Source organism: Rhyacophila brunnea, unplaced genomic scaffold, assembly GCF_057557595.1.
Source record: "Rhyacophila brunnea isolate RB1 unplaced genomic scaffold, BYU_Rbru_1.0 scaffold_8, whole genome shotgun sequence".
NCBI classification, from domain to species: domain Eukaryota; kingdom Metazoa; phylum Arthropoda; class Insecta; order Trichoptera; family Rhyacophilidae; genus Rhyacophila; species Rhyacophila brunnea.
In genome coordinates, this window is record NW_028233350.1 from 37,223,433 (window position 1) to 37,236,917 (window position 13,485).

The 13,485-nt window shown below is 38.9% G+C and overlaps 1 long non-coding RNA gene across 1 annotated transcript in view; it reads right to left on the minus strand.

Moving 5' to 3' along the window:
- LOC147064182 (uncharacterized) overlaps positions 1-11,927 on the minus strand; it is a 360,934-nt gene extending 349,007 nt beyond the window's left edge. Inside the window, exons 1-2 of the long non-coding RNA XR_015072020.1 lie at positions 11,857-11,927; positions 8,643-11,363 (exon numbers count right to left, since the gene is read on the minus strand). This is a non-coding gene — a long non-coding RNA (uncharacterized LOC147064182). The remainder of the gene's footprint in view (positions 1-8,642; positions 11,364-11,856) is intronic.
- Between the last annotated feature and the right edge of the window lie 1,558 nt (positions 11,928-13,485).

Below are 13,485 nucleotides of genomic sequence, written 5' to 3' on the forward strand. Positions count from 1 at the left end.
TAGTGGTGAATAATTTGGGTGAGATTGTGTCGCCTTGTTGGGCACACTTGCTAACAGGAAACCTGCAACACGAGCTGGCCGTTACATCACTGTATATTATGTTATTCAGGATGTTTATACGGCGCCTAGAGATTCCTTGTATAAGGCAGTGGCGAATGGCGAAGGTAGGCTGTGGTGATCCGACACAAATAATATACACTAAACTTTGTCAGTCATTGTTATTTGTTTTCATTGAACTAAGAGTAAAATTTGCAGATTATTTTAAAAAACCCTACCTAAGCCACACCATAATACTTTAGGTATGCTATGGGCAATCCGAACAAAAATAGTGTACACTTTTTCAGTCATACTTAATTGTTTATTATTATTACAGATGGTGTTGGTTAATTTTTTTAAATTCTTTAAGCTCTGTCTACAATCAAACCTTAATTGATAAAAAATATTCTTCTATCTATGAAATATCTAAAATTTTGTATGGTTTATTGACATAATTTTAGATATTTTATAGATTGAAGAATATAATTTTATCTAATATCTATTAGGGTTTCCTTCAGGCAGGATTTAATTAAATTTTGAAAACTAACGCCATCTGCAATTTGCATTAATAGTTCAATGAAAACAAATACGTATGACTGACAAAGTTTAGTGTGCACTATTTATGTAAAATCTTAACAGCCTACCTCCACCCTTCGCCACATATTTCTCATAATTTATAATACTTTCTTATTAATACATTCCGTCTGACTGCCAAAGTTTAGTGTGCACTATTTATATCTGATCTCTACAGCTAATCGCCACCCTTCGCCACCGGTATAATGTTATTAATTGAGGGTTTTTTGATAGAATTATGAAATTAATGTATGTAACATAATATTATAATTATTACATAAATATAATATATGACTGGTTTAGTCACAAAATAAGAATATGGTTTGTCTGCAGGTGGTAATGAAGATGAATATGGAGCGACGCTGACAAAAATTGGGAATTTCTTGCACTTAACTTGCAATAAAATGAAAAGTGCAATTGAGTACTTCAATAAAGCTTACGATATACAAAAGTTTAGATCTAATGCTGTTGGAATTTGTAAATCTCTATTCAGTTTGTCCGTGGCACTGCAAAAGTAAGTAGTACGCCAGCGATGGCAAACGTTTTTATGCTTAAGTAAGTAGGAACAAGCTAAAAACATATTTTTTGTATGCCAAGAGCTAGTATTGCGTGAAAAATATTTATTAGGCACAGCATTACCCAATATTTTAGCTGTTATTCACAAAACGAAATTTTCTACACGAATGTGTTTTTTCCATTTATTAGATTCTTTTCCAGTTTAACGGATGAGATATTTTATTCGAATGTGTAGGGATTAGGCATGGCTAATGTTAGTATTGTTACGGTTGCTACTGTAGACTATTCGTATGTCAACAATATTGTATTGCTTTCTCTCATATGACACCTCGCCGACTACGTCTATTTGTATGTCAAAAATATCAAACCTCATGCTAAAGTGGTATGTTTATAGCATAACGTTCGAAAAACTGCAATATATTGTAAAATGTCACAAATTTTATGAAAGGCACAAAATACCGTCGCCCTCGAGGAAGAACTTCCAAATACAGTTTTTGCTCAAAATGAGTTATTTATACAGAAAATCTTGCAATTTTTAACTCTATCTTAGAAAAAATCATCAAAATTCTATCTATAGGTTTTATGTTAAAAATTACAAAAACAAAAAATTCACCAACTACATAGAAAAGATATTTGTGTTATGGAAAAAGTCAGGAAAAAGGTTACATTTTTAATGTAATGTACATAAACATAAAAATAACCAATCAAACAAAAAAAACGGTTTCCTTCTATGTATTTTCGTTTTCTAATGAGAGCAATTTAAAATTTTCAAAAAGTTTAAAAGTCGATTATCTCAGGATTTTACTTTTGTTGGTTGGTGAGTTCTTCCTTGAGGGCGACGATACTGTATATAATGGAATGTATGATGTCGTTGTAAATAGTTTCTTCTATATATTTTTGTGGCATATCGTCGCTATAAGATTGGCTTGTCGAATATCCGTTTTTGTCGAAATCGACCATTGAATGCAGAATGATTTTTTGTATCTAAATGGACCAGAACCATCCTTTTCTTTAAATTACTTTGTAATGAAAACAGCATTCATATGCTGTAAAAACAACAATTGTAGCGCGGGACCTCCGAATACTTTCTCACTCGCACAGCGGCCATCGCCTACAGTCAACGCGGGCACCCCCACCACAGCACCTTCCCACTATCGAGTCGTTCCCCACCGAAGCACACCGGCGTTATCAGCTGGACGGCGAGGAAGGGGTCGCCTAGTTGGCAATATAAGGCGACACACGGCCTAGAAACATCAGTTAACCTTGGGCCAGCTTGGCCCTGACTCAGCATACTAGTCTTGCTTGGTTTGAAAATGGTATATACGGCTTCCCGTAACCCTATCAAACCACAGTGAGCTATTCTTGCTAAACCCTGTTCAACACAGTAGTCTTGCTTGGACTGAAAATGGTATACACGGCTTCCCGTAACCCTATCAGTGTACAGTGAGCTATTGTAGTGAGCCAGGTACGAGCTCAGGTTTCGCCATAGTTATACCTTCGACAACACAACTAACCCTTACGTATTTATTAAGGAAGTACCTACTTTTACCCTTATACAATTTAAATACCTTCATGTATTTTAATATAGGACAATCAAATTTGTTTTTCTTCTCCTGAACATTTGACATTTGGTCTATTCGACAAACCAATTCTACAGCGACGATATGACGAAGACCAAGTAAAAATCTAATATCTCAAATGTTATAAATTTTGTTTGAAAGGCATACGACATATTGAAATTATGTTTACGTCTTATATAGAATAATATGATAATTTGATTTTTTAAATTAAAAAGAAAACTGTTCATCAAAACTTTCTGATATTTTTTACAGATGTGTGCACTAAAATTCCTCGCTCGAATCGACAAAAATGTAAATTTATCAAAATTGATGGGTATGGCGACATAGTGCTGTTAGCGAACGATAATATTTATTGTGCTTTTCTTACCTGTCAAACAAAAATATTCTATTTGCAACGGGTGCTACAATATATCGTTCCAAACTACCTATTAAATATAAATCAAGTCGATCAACTTTAATTTTCTGCGACCATTTGCGTCCTAGTCAACGATCAACCAAAATCGGGACAATCCAGGCGATGTAATTTTTTTTTTGCGTGTAAGCAAAATTTCCCCACGTGTCATAGATTCACCACTAGACTTCGACTTCAATATCGAGACGTACACGTCACTGCGGCCGTTTTGTAACTCAAACCGTTGCAATACCACCAGCATAATATAAAAAGCGCGTCGCGTAATACTATTCCTTCAGACCCACGACGAATAGGTAAACAAACGCGAATATTACAGACGACGAGGATAAAAGGCCGTTAGGCCTTGGTGCCTCATAATATACCTATATATAATTGAATAATTGAAATACTGTAATTGCATACAGTGCAATGATATAGATGTCAATATATTATAGAAGAAGAATAGTAGTAGAAATTTCTCACTTTGAGTAAATAAAAATGCATTGTTAACGCAAAATCCTACGATTGGTGAACTTCATGAATAAATATTTTCCTGCGGATTGTCGGATTGACTTGAGTATGAATATTTTCTAAATACACCAGTCATACAACAGTTAATAATTATACACTTGTAGAACTAGGTCTATTATTGTACAATTATTGCTAGTACATTTGTCTAGTAGATACACCAGTCTTGGTCCATCTTTAACCTTTTCTATGTCTCACGATATTACTATGGCAGTATCTGACAGGCTGCATATTTTTAACGACACACGCTGTATATAGAACGAAGTTCTTACTAAAATCGCTGTAATACCGATAATTTGTTGTTTAGTATTTCATAATTATTCAAACAGATGTCACTGTGTGTTTAATTTTTTAGATTATGAAAATCAATCGACAGTACTTAACTAGAAATTTGAGTTTAAAGTCAGACAAGATAACTCGTGAAATTTTTATGTGCGGCCTGTCTATCACGGCCTCATAGACCGAGAATACTTGCTGAAGGCATAAAACCGGTTAAGCAATGATGCCAAAGAAATTACTTGAATGCCAGAGATACTGATAATGTCCATAAACCATCTTCACACGTCCAAATGTCGGGTTATCTTCACCAATGTAATTGATAGAAAGAAAATGATACCTAATACTAGTATAAACATTCAATTTTGTGTTCTCCATGTTAATTGTGTTATTTGATTTTAAAAAAATGAGTGAGTCAAAAAAACCCTAGAGTTCCCGGGACACTATTTTGCGACTGCTATATAGCGTTAAGTCGGTATGTGGGTGCTGACTTAGTTTTCTTTGCTATATCGATTATTACCGAAGAGTGAGACTTTTACTCCAGCTGTCGTTATTGTAGGTTATAGCTAGGGATTGCAATACCGAATGAAAATGTCAATACCGGTTTTTCGGTATTTCTCATTGAATACCAGTATTAATACCGGTATTTCTTAAACATTAAAAAAACAGAAGTAGGTGCATAAGAATAAATATAGCTATTAAAATATTTTTAAAATATTATTTTATAAAACAAAACCTACATACCTACATTTATTATGTTGACATTTAAAAATATGTACCTATTGATCATAATTGTACAAGTAGTGATTTTTTAACAAATAATTTGAATATATTGATAATTTTAACTTAAGCCCTCAAAAGTTCATCTAGTGCAAATAAGTCCGGCTGCAGGAAAAGTTTCTTAAATTCAACGCTTTTACGCTTGTCATCAATAATTATAGAATAATTATTAAACATTTTTGTCACAGATGTTTTCTATTTCGAAATAATATTATGATGATTCATCTCGACAATTACTTATATAAATATATTTGATGAAATTTGTTTTATTATTTTTTCACCTCTGTTGGATTCACTCAATATATTTGCATTTTAGCAGCACATCACTTATAATTCATTTTGAAAAACATAAACGAGTGTGCTTTCTCAATATCGAAAATTCCGGTATTTCTGATTTTTAAAACCGGTATTTCGGTATTGATAAATAGTGGAATACCAGTTTTGAATTACTGGTATTGCAATCCCTAGTTATAGCCCGAAAAGCCATTCCATTGTACCTACCCAGTAAAAAATCATACCGGAGCAATGTCAAATATTTTATTCGATATGAATCCTTCGATAATCCTGACAGGTTAGGCTATATGAAGAGTGCACAGCACCATTTGAGAGATGTATTGACACTGGCTGAAGACAACCACATCATCATGTGGCAAGGCCGGGCTCTAATCAGCCTGGCAGAACGAGATCTGTGGGGTGGCCGGCCTGGAGAAGCTTCCAAAAAACTAATAAAAGCATACAAAGTATTTCGAAATGATGTCCTTTCCAAGGTAACACTGTTATCCAACATTTTGAATTATTGCCTCATATACCCACTCAAACAACAATCACCAGTTTTTTTTATGCACTTGTTTTAAATGCAAATGCAGAAGGTTCCATGGTTCAAGCAGGCAGAAAGTATAATTTGGTGACACCATCTCGTATTTTAAGTAACTTTTTATTTTCTCCAAAGTATGTGCACCACAGTCCAACACAGTGCACACTAAACTTTGTCAGTCAAACGTATTTGTATTCATTTAAATAAGACTACAATTTACAGATGGCGTTGGTTAGTTTTTAAAATTTAATTAAACCCTGCGAACACCAAGACATAAGAGATAATAGTAAAAAAAAACTCGTTTATCAATAAAATATCTAAAACTTTTTTTATCCATAGTTTGGTTTAGACAAGGCTTAATGAATTTAAAAAAATGAACCAACAATATGTAATATGCATTCTTAATCCAACGAAAACAAATAAGTATGAATAAAAAAGTGTGCACAATTTTGTCGTATCGCACAAAGTATACCAAAACTATTATGTTATGGTTAGGCAGGGCTTAATTGACTTTTAAAAACTAACCAACACCATCTGTAAATTGTAGACTTAGTTCAATAAAAACAAACACGTATGACTAACAAAGTTTAATGTCCACTATTTATGGCGGATCTTAACAGCCTTCCTCCACCTTTCGCTACTGATGTCAGCACCTCAGAAACAGACATATTAGAAAAAAATTAAAAACATCTTTGTTGACTCAAAATTAATTAATCAATGCAATCACTAATGACATTGAAATTTACTTATAACTTCTGTCTGATGTGGTATTTCAAATCCTTTATATTGGAGACCATGTTTTATTATTTTAGATTAAGGTATTAATCAACAATTTAATATGTAATAGCTGGCCCAATTAATAGATCTTCTTTGTTTATAGTTTATTGATTTTTATTATTTCTGATTACATTATTACAGGCAAGACATACAAGAACTAGTATATTTAAATCTGATCACAACAGTTTAATTTTTCAATCCATGGATAAAAACTCTGAGAATATATTAAAACATCAAAGTGTTAGTTATTTTAACAGTTTCTCTGAAAGAAATATGACAATACGGTGGGATCAAGTCTCAATGGTAGGAAATAATGAAGAGGGGATGACATTACAAGATTTGGAAGAAAGATATCTGAAGAATAAAGAAACAGCTGGTTTTCTCGTTAGCCACAAAAAACATTGTGAGGAAGAATCTCTACCCGATGATAAAAATATTAATAGTAATTTAATCTTAGAGGAAAATCAAAAGAAACGTGCGAAACAAATCGCAGACTCTGAACTTGCAGAGACTAATTTGCTGGAAGAAATTAAGTCTGAAAGGCAAATGAGTGATACCGCTGAACAGATCTCTTTGTTATTTCAAATGAAGAAACCGAAAAAGCATCGCAGGAAGAAACGAAGGAGCTCACTCGATTTATCTGACGATGACTTCCCTTCCGATATTGATGTGAGAATCCAATCCGACACCAATCTTTCGACCGATATGTATTCTAAGGAAATGGATTACATCAGGTTCATGTGTGGGATTACTGAAGGTAATTTTTCATATTAGTATTTGATAAACAATTGAAAATCATATTTTATTTAAGTAGATGTAATGTGTGATTGCTGCTAGCTCCAATGACAATATCCTATCATGCTTTTGTTTGTAGATTGATGAGAGTGACATTAAAATTATAATGATATATTTGTTGATTACTATAATACCAGGTGTAGTATTCTAGTTCGGCGGAGGAGAGGTATTGCAGATGAAAGACGGGAGTAGTTTTTTGTGATGATGGAGTAGGCGAGAATTTATTTACTGTTTCAAATAACTACAAGGGTACGATTGATGCAATATAATAAATATAACGGTAATTCGGTGCGATGTGGTTTTAACGAAAACTTGTAATCGAGTGAGATGTCCAATCGATTCTGACCCGCTATTTATTGACCAGCGCACTATGAAATAATATTAATTCGTAATGTTAGGTAATTAATTAAAAGTTAATTCAGGGTACTGACTGATTTTACGTGAAAAATGAATATTTAATAAGTAATATTATAATTGAGATCTGGGTTACAGGAATCCGATAACAGTCACACAGGCATGTCCGACTTCAAGTAGCTTTTGATTTACTAAAGCGTCAATTACATTGAGCTTCTTTACGAGCTGTTTGTTGGCGAATTTAAAATAGGGCGATTCAGCTACTGCGATTTGATGATTACACACAAAACTTTCCATTCGCTGAGAAGCCACGAGCCAGTGACTATTTTGACAGTTTTTTTTTACTGGGAGGTTGCTACTGCGCTCTACTGCGCAGACGCAGTAGGCCCACACACCGGCGTGCAGCGTGTAAAGTTGACCGGCTTTCAACTTTTCTCGGTAGACTGTTTACAACCTGCTTATTAGCTTGTTCGATGATTACACTGGGCGACTCTACAGGCAGATTGTAAATTCGCCAATAAACAGCTCGTAAAGAAGCTCAATGTAACCGACGCTTAACCGATATCAAACTCCCATTGTCATTCCTCGACTGAAATATACAAATTTTATTTGGCTAAAGACACGAGCCAAATTAACAACACTCTTATTCCCCCTTGAAATACCCAATTTCATTATCAAACAGTCTATTGCAATAGGGAGAAATTATGCTTTAATTTCCAATCTCAATTCCAATTTCAATCCAGATCTTCTCTTTATCTTACTCTTGTGGCAAGTCGTAAGTGATACAATATGAATCAAGTGATACGACGATGTCATACTGCCTTTCTCGTGGTTAATTTGAAAACAACTTTAACGTAATCTGGTTAAGGTAATAAAAATAGGAATGTTAAATTTTTCGTCTTCAAAATGTCGATGAAATCAAATTATATTACAAATTAATGTGCACGCTTTTTACATTTTCATGACTCAATGTGTGATTGACCGTTCAACGGGTTGGAGCATGCCTGCCATATACCGAAGAATCTCGAATGTGCCATATACCGAAAAATTGTCGACAATAATTTAATGGATCTGTAACTAAGTCGCTTAGTCGCTAAACCCGCTCTGGACGTTTTTTGAGTTTCGAGTGAATCATGAAAAACTATTTTGTGCATTTACGATGATGTTGATGCTAGTAGTGGTGGCATTTGTAAAGCAATTTAAACGTATGTTTTAGCATCACCATGACTTTTTAATCATGGTATTATCACCGGCCTTCTGCGCGCTCTGAAGCGGAGATGGCAGGCCGTGATAACGTCAAGGTCAAAGCGGGGGTGGGGGACAGAAACGCACGGGGTATTTGGTCAAGGCTGGTTTATTTCATCGTATTGCAGGGTAGTCGTTACAGATACGATACAGGTTATTGTCGTCGTTGGCGGTCGGTTGGTAATTGGCGGGCTGCAACGTGGTGTCGCGGGCTTGGCTGCTGGGGCTTCGCATCCGAGGCGATGCTCGCTGTCCGATGGGAGGTAGGGTCGGGGCTTGCGGCTTGGCGTGCTGCCGATGTCAGATGTGGTCTTTTTGGCGGGCTGTCCGGAATGCTGGCTTGGCTTCGCGTCCGAGGCGAGCGAAGGCGAGAAGAGATTTTGCGGTTGATGCTGTTGGTTCGGCGGTTGATGTAAGAGAGATGCTGGCTGGTCGACGTATCAGGCAAGAGAGAGCTTTCGCGCCCATCCTGATCCAACTGCCAGATTCGCGGCGTCCTGTTTTATCCGTCGGTCGGGAAGCTCCCTGTTTTACCGACGGATTGACTAGTGGCGGCGCGAGCGGCCGTTTTTGATAGACCGCGTCTGTTTTGGCGGGAATTTGACGAATTTGAATTTCAAGGAGACGGGTTCCGCTCGGCCGAGGGTTGCGATCACCGCGAAGAGTGGACGTAGGCTGTGGTATTTTGGGAAATATGATGGTTCGGTCCGCCCTTTGAGGTAGTCTCCTGTGGGAGACTTTCATCTGGTATCAAACGACCTCTCCGGGAAACGACCGAACCGTCGTCTTTTCCATCAGCCTACCGTCGCTTGTCCTTGGGGGCCAGTTCACCTCTGTGCGGCTTCGACGCGTCCGATGGTCTTGGCGTGCTTGAGGCTCTTTCGTGTCAAAACTGCTGAGGTTTCCACTTCCACATGGTGGTTCCCTCGAATCGACCAGCTCATCGCATCCTTGGGCCGTCGAAGAGTGAGGTGGGACCTGTTGCGCCTGCTAGTCGCCGCCATTGTGTGACTAGAGACCAGGGCACCAATCTCAGCTTCCTCGTGAGGTTTTCGCGGAGGTGTCAGACATGTCAGTCAGGGACACTCCGTGACAGCGCCGGTTCCAAGAATAGACGTCTGGTGATGGGGTCTGGTGTTGGAAGTGGGACCTTGAGTTCTTGAGCGTCGTCTTCTCGCACGTCCAAGGCGTCGAAGCGGTTTGGCCATAGGTGTCGTAGTTTTAAGGCGGGCGTGACATCCTCGTGGCGTCGGATGTTTGTCGATTAATGCTGGGGGTCTTGCTGTGTCCCTGGAATCTTGGCTTCCGCTTCAGTCTTCTTGGTCCCTCAGGTTGCAGATCCGATGTAGCCTTGGGCCGTCGGCGATTGAGGCGGTGTCTGATGTATCTGCTGGTCACCGCCGGTTGGGCAACCAGAGACCAGGCGACCAACCTCGGTCTGCCGTAAGGTATATCACGAAGGTGCCGGGCGTCGCGCCGGGGCACTCCGTGATAACGCCGGTGCCAAATGGTAAGCGGATGGTTATGGGGTTTGGTACTGAAGCTTGACCTTGGGTCTTTGCGAGGAGTGTCGTCTTCCAGTGCGTTAAGACTCGCTAGGCTTGATAAGGCTAGTGGTTATGCTAGGCGAGACATCCGCGCTGGTGGCAGATGTTTCGCCTGGGTTTGAGGTACGAGCGCCGTTGGCTGGCACCTCGCTGTGCTGGGTGACGTCGGTCACGAAGAGCGTCGGCGTCGGTAGCCGGGGCATCTCCGTGTAGCGTCGCGACGCCGTTGGCCATGACATCTTACGTATTCCTCCGTGGGCCAGGGTCGACGGATGATACCGCTGGTCGGAGGAACATAACGATGCTGCTGTCACGTCTTGCGATGGAGCCGATGTCCATGCTGATTTGCTATCCAGGCTGTTGCTTCTGTCAGGCGCCACTGGTGTGCTGAATTCCAGGTTTCGGGACCACGCGGTTTTTTGCGCGGCCCCCCAGCAGTGTCTGGCTATGCTTTCCACATCGAATGAACTTGCGGGAGTGTGTCATTTCCGCTGCGAGGAACGTATCGCCGCGTGTCTCGATGTTGCGATTGCACGCGCGAAACAAGGTCAATTTGACATTGTAAATACCGGCCGTGTGTTTCTCCCCCGGTAGAGTGAGTACTCGCAAATGTCACTGCTTGAGGAAGTTCACAGTTGTACTCACTCTGCTGGCGTATCTCAGGGTCGATGCTGGCTCCGGTGGACACAATCCTGCCCACAAGCCCCACGTTGACGGCGATCAACTTATCACCGGCCTTCTGCGCGCTCTGAAGCGGAGATGGCAGGCCGTGATAACGTCAAGGTCAAAGCGGGGGTGGGGGACAGAAACGCACGGGGTATTTGGTCATGGCTGGTTTATTTCATCGTATTGCAGGGTAGTCGTTACAGATACGATACAGGTTATTGTCGTCGTTGGCGGTCGGTTGGTAATTGGCGGGCTGCAACGTGGTGTCGCGGGCTTGACTGCTGGGGCTTCGCATCCGAGGCGATGCTCGCTGTCCGATGGGAGGTAGGGTCGGGGCTTGCGGCTTGGCGTGCTGCCGATGTCAGATGTGGTCTTTTTGGCGGGCTGTCCGGAATGCTGGCTTGGCTTCGCGTCCGAGGCGAGCGAAGGCGAGAAGAGATTTTGCGGTTGATGCTGTTGGTTCGGCGGTTGATGTAAGAGAGATGCTGGCTGGTCAGTGTTGCCATATTTTGAAAGTGGAATTATAGTACAGAGCCTCCAAAATTATAGTATTAATTTGGAGATAAAATATAGTACGCGTTGTCATCTGTTGAAAATGAAAATTTTCCCAATTTTTCATAGTCGGCTCGTTTTTATTAGGAAAAATATTTCGTCGCGGGCCGCAGGTTCCCAAATTTTCACGGTCGGCTTGTTTTTTTAGGAAAAATATTTCGTCGCGGGCCGCAGGTTCCCGATTTTTCATAGTCGGCTTGTTTTTTTTAGGAAAAAAAATTCGTCGCGGGCCGCAGATTTCCAAATTTTCGAAGACCACTCGATTGCGAAATGGCAAATGCAGAATTATAGTACTTTTATATAAAATTATAGTACGATTTTCAAAATTATAGTATTTTGGGCGTACTATACCTATTTTATATCGTACATAGTACGCGGACCAAAATTATAGTACAAATACTATAATTATAGTACGGTTGGCAACACTGTGGCTGGTCGACGTATCAGGCAAGAGAGAGCTTTCGCGCCCATCCTGATCCAACTGCCAGATTCGCGGCGTCCTGTTTTATCCGTCGGTCGGGAAGCTCCCTGTTTTACCGACGGATTGACTAGTGGCGGCGCGAGCGGCCGTTTTTGATAGACCGCGTCTGTTTTGGCGGGAATTTGACGAATTTGAATTTCAAGGAGACGGGTTTCGCTCGGCCGAGGGTTGCGATCACCGCGAAGAGTGGACGTAGGCTGTGGTATTTTGGGAAATATGATGGTTCGGTCCGCCCTTTGAGGTAGTCTCCTGTGGGAGACTTTCATCTGGTATCAGTATGAATCGTGACGTCTGATTGGTTGGGTATCTAGAGCAGATTTAGTAACCTCTTATTTATCCTAGAGCGAGTTTGACGACTCAAGTCAATATTCATTTTGATTTTTTGACAAAACAGAGCGAAATTTAAAACTCGCACTTTGATAGGCATGTAGACCAATCGATTTAGTACATACCTACATACATTCAAAACTAATTTTATTGAAAATCGCCCAGAGCGGGTTTGGCGACTAAGCAACTCAACTTAGAGATGGATATTCTACTTCTTTTTAAAATTGGAGACAGCTATTTTTGAACTGGCAGAAAATTTCTGCAGACCGGCGGTTTGGAAACACTGAGTTAATTAACACAGAACTAAGTGATCTGGTTTTAAATAGGACAAGAAATGATGAAACCATATTTTGAAGCATTATTGGAAGCGAATACCTCAGTGTCTGCGAGAATGGAGGTCATCGAATGGAAGTTGTCGAAGAAACCCTTCTTGATAAAGAATACTACTTCTATGATGGCTGACCCTGAAAAAACTTTGATAAGCTTTCTTGAACCAAAAAATAATATGTAATTATTGCAAACATTTTGGATCTGTTATTATTGTCGCATATAATAAAATAAACAATTTATCGTGGTGTACCTACCTATAATATTTTTTCGTTTGATGTTTACTGTAAATCTTTATGAAAATTCTAATAGAACACTTTTACACATTAGTGGTTTACGACTCATAATTTATGTTTAGACCCGACATGGTAATAATATTATACCTAAGGATGTCATTTCATATTGAGCTTGTATCAATAGTGGTGTTGTATCGGAAGTTATATCAATATGTACTTGAAAGTATCAGTAGGTGCCGTAAAATTTTATCCAAAAAAACTTTTGTCCAAAAATGTCCACTCAACAACAAAATTAAAAATAAACTAAAAAGAAAACATAATAATATATCAATATTTGGTATCCCTACCATATTGAAGTATCAAGCAAAAAAGTATTGACAACTTGACTGTTCATAATAATTTATTATCTCTAATTTATTTATTGTAGGTTCCTACCAAATTCTAACTTTTAAAAACATACAGTGACATCTATGTATATCTTAATATAACAAAATGAACGAAATTAGAAATATATACAGAAAACTACCTACCCAACTTAGCTTTCTATACAGATATCTAGGTGTCAGTAACATAATAGGTGAAAGAAGTATATTAGTCTATGGGTGAAAGGCTAGCTAGGTTATTACTAGCACGAATAACTAGTACTAAAAGTAGTCTAGTATAATATTAGTCTATGCTAATAAC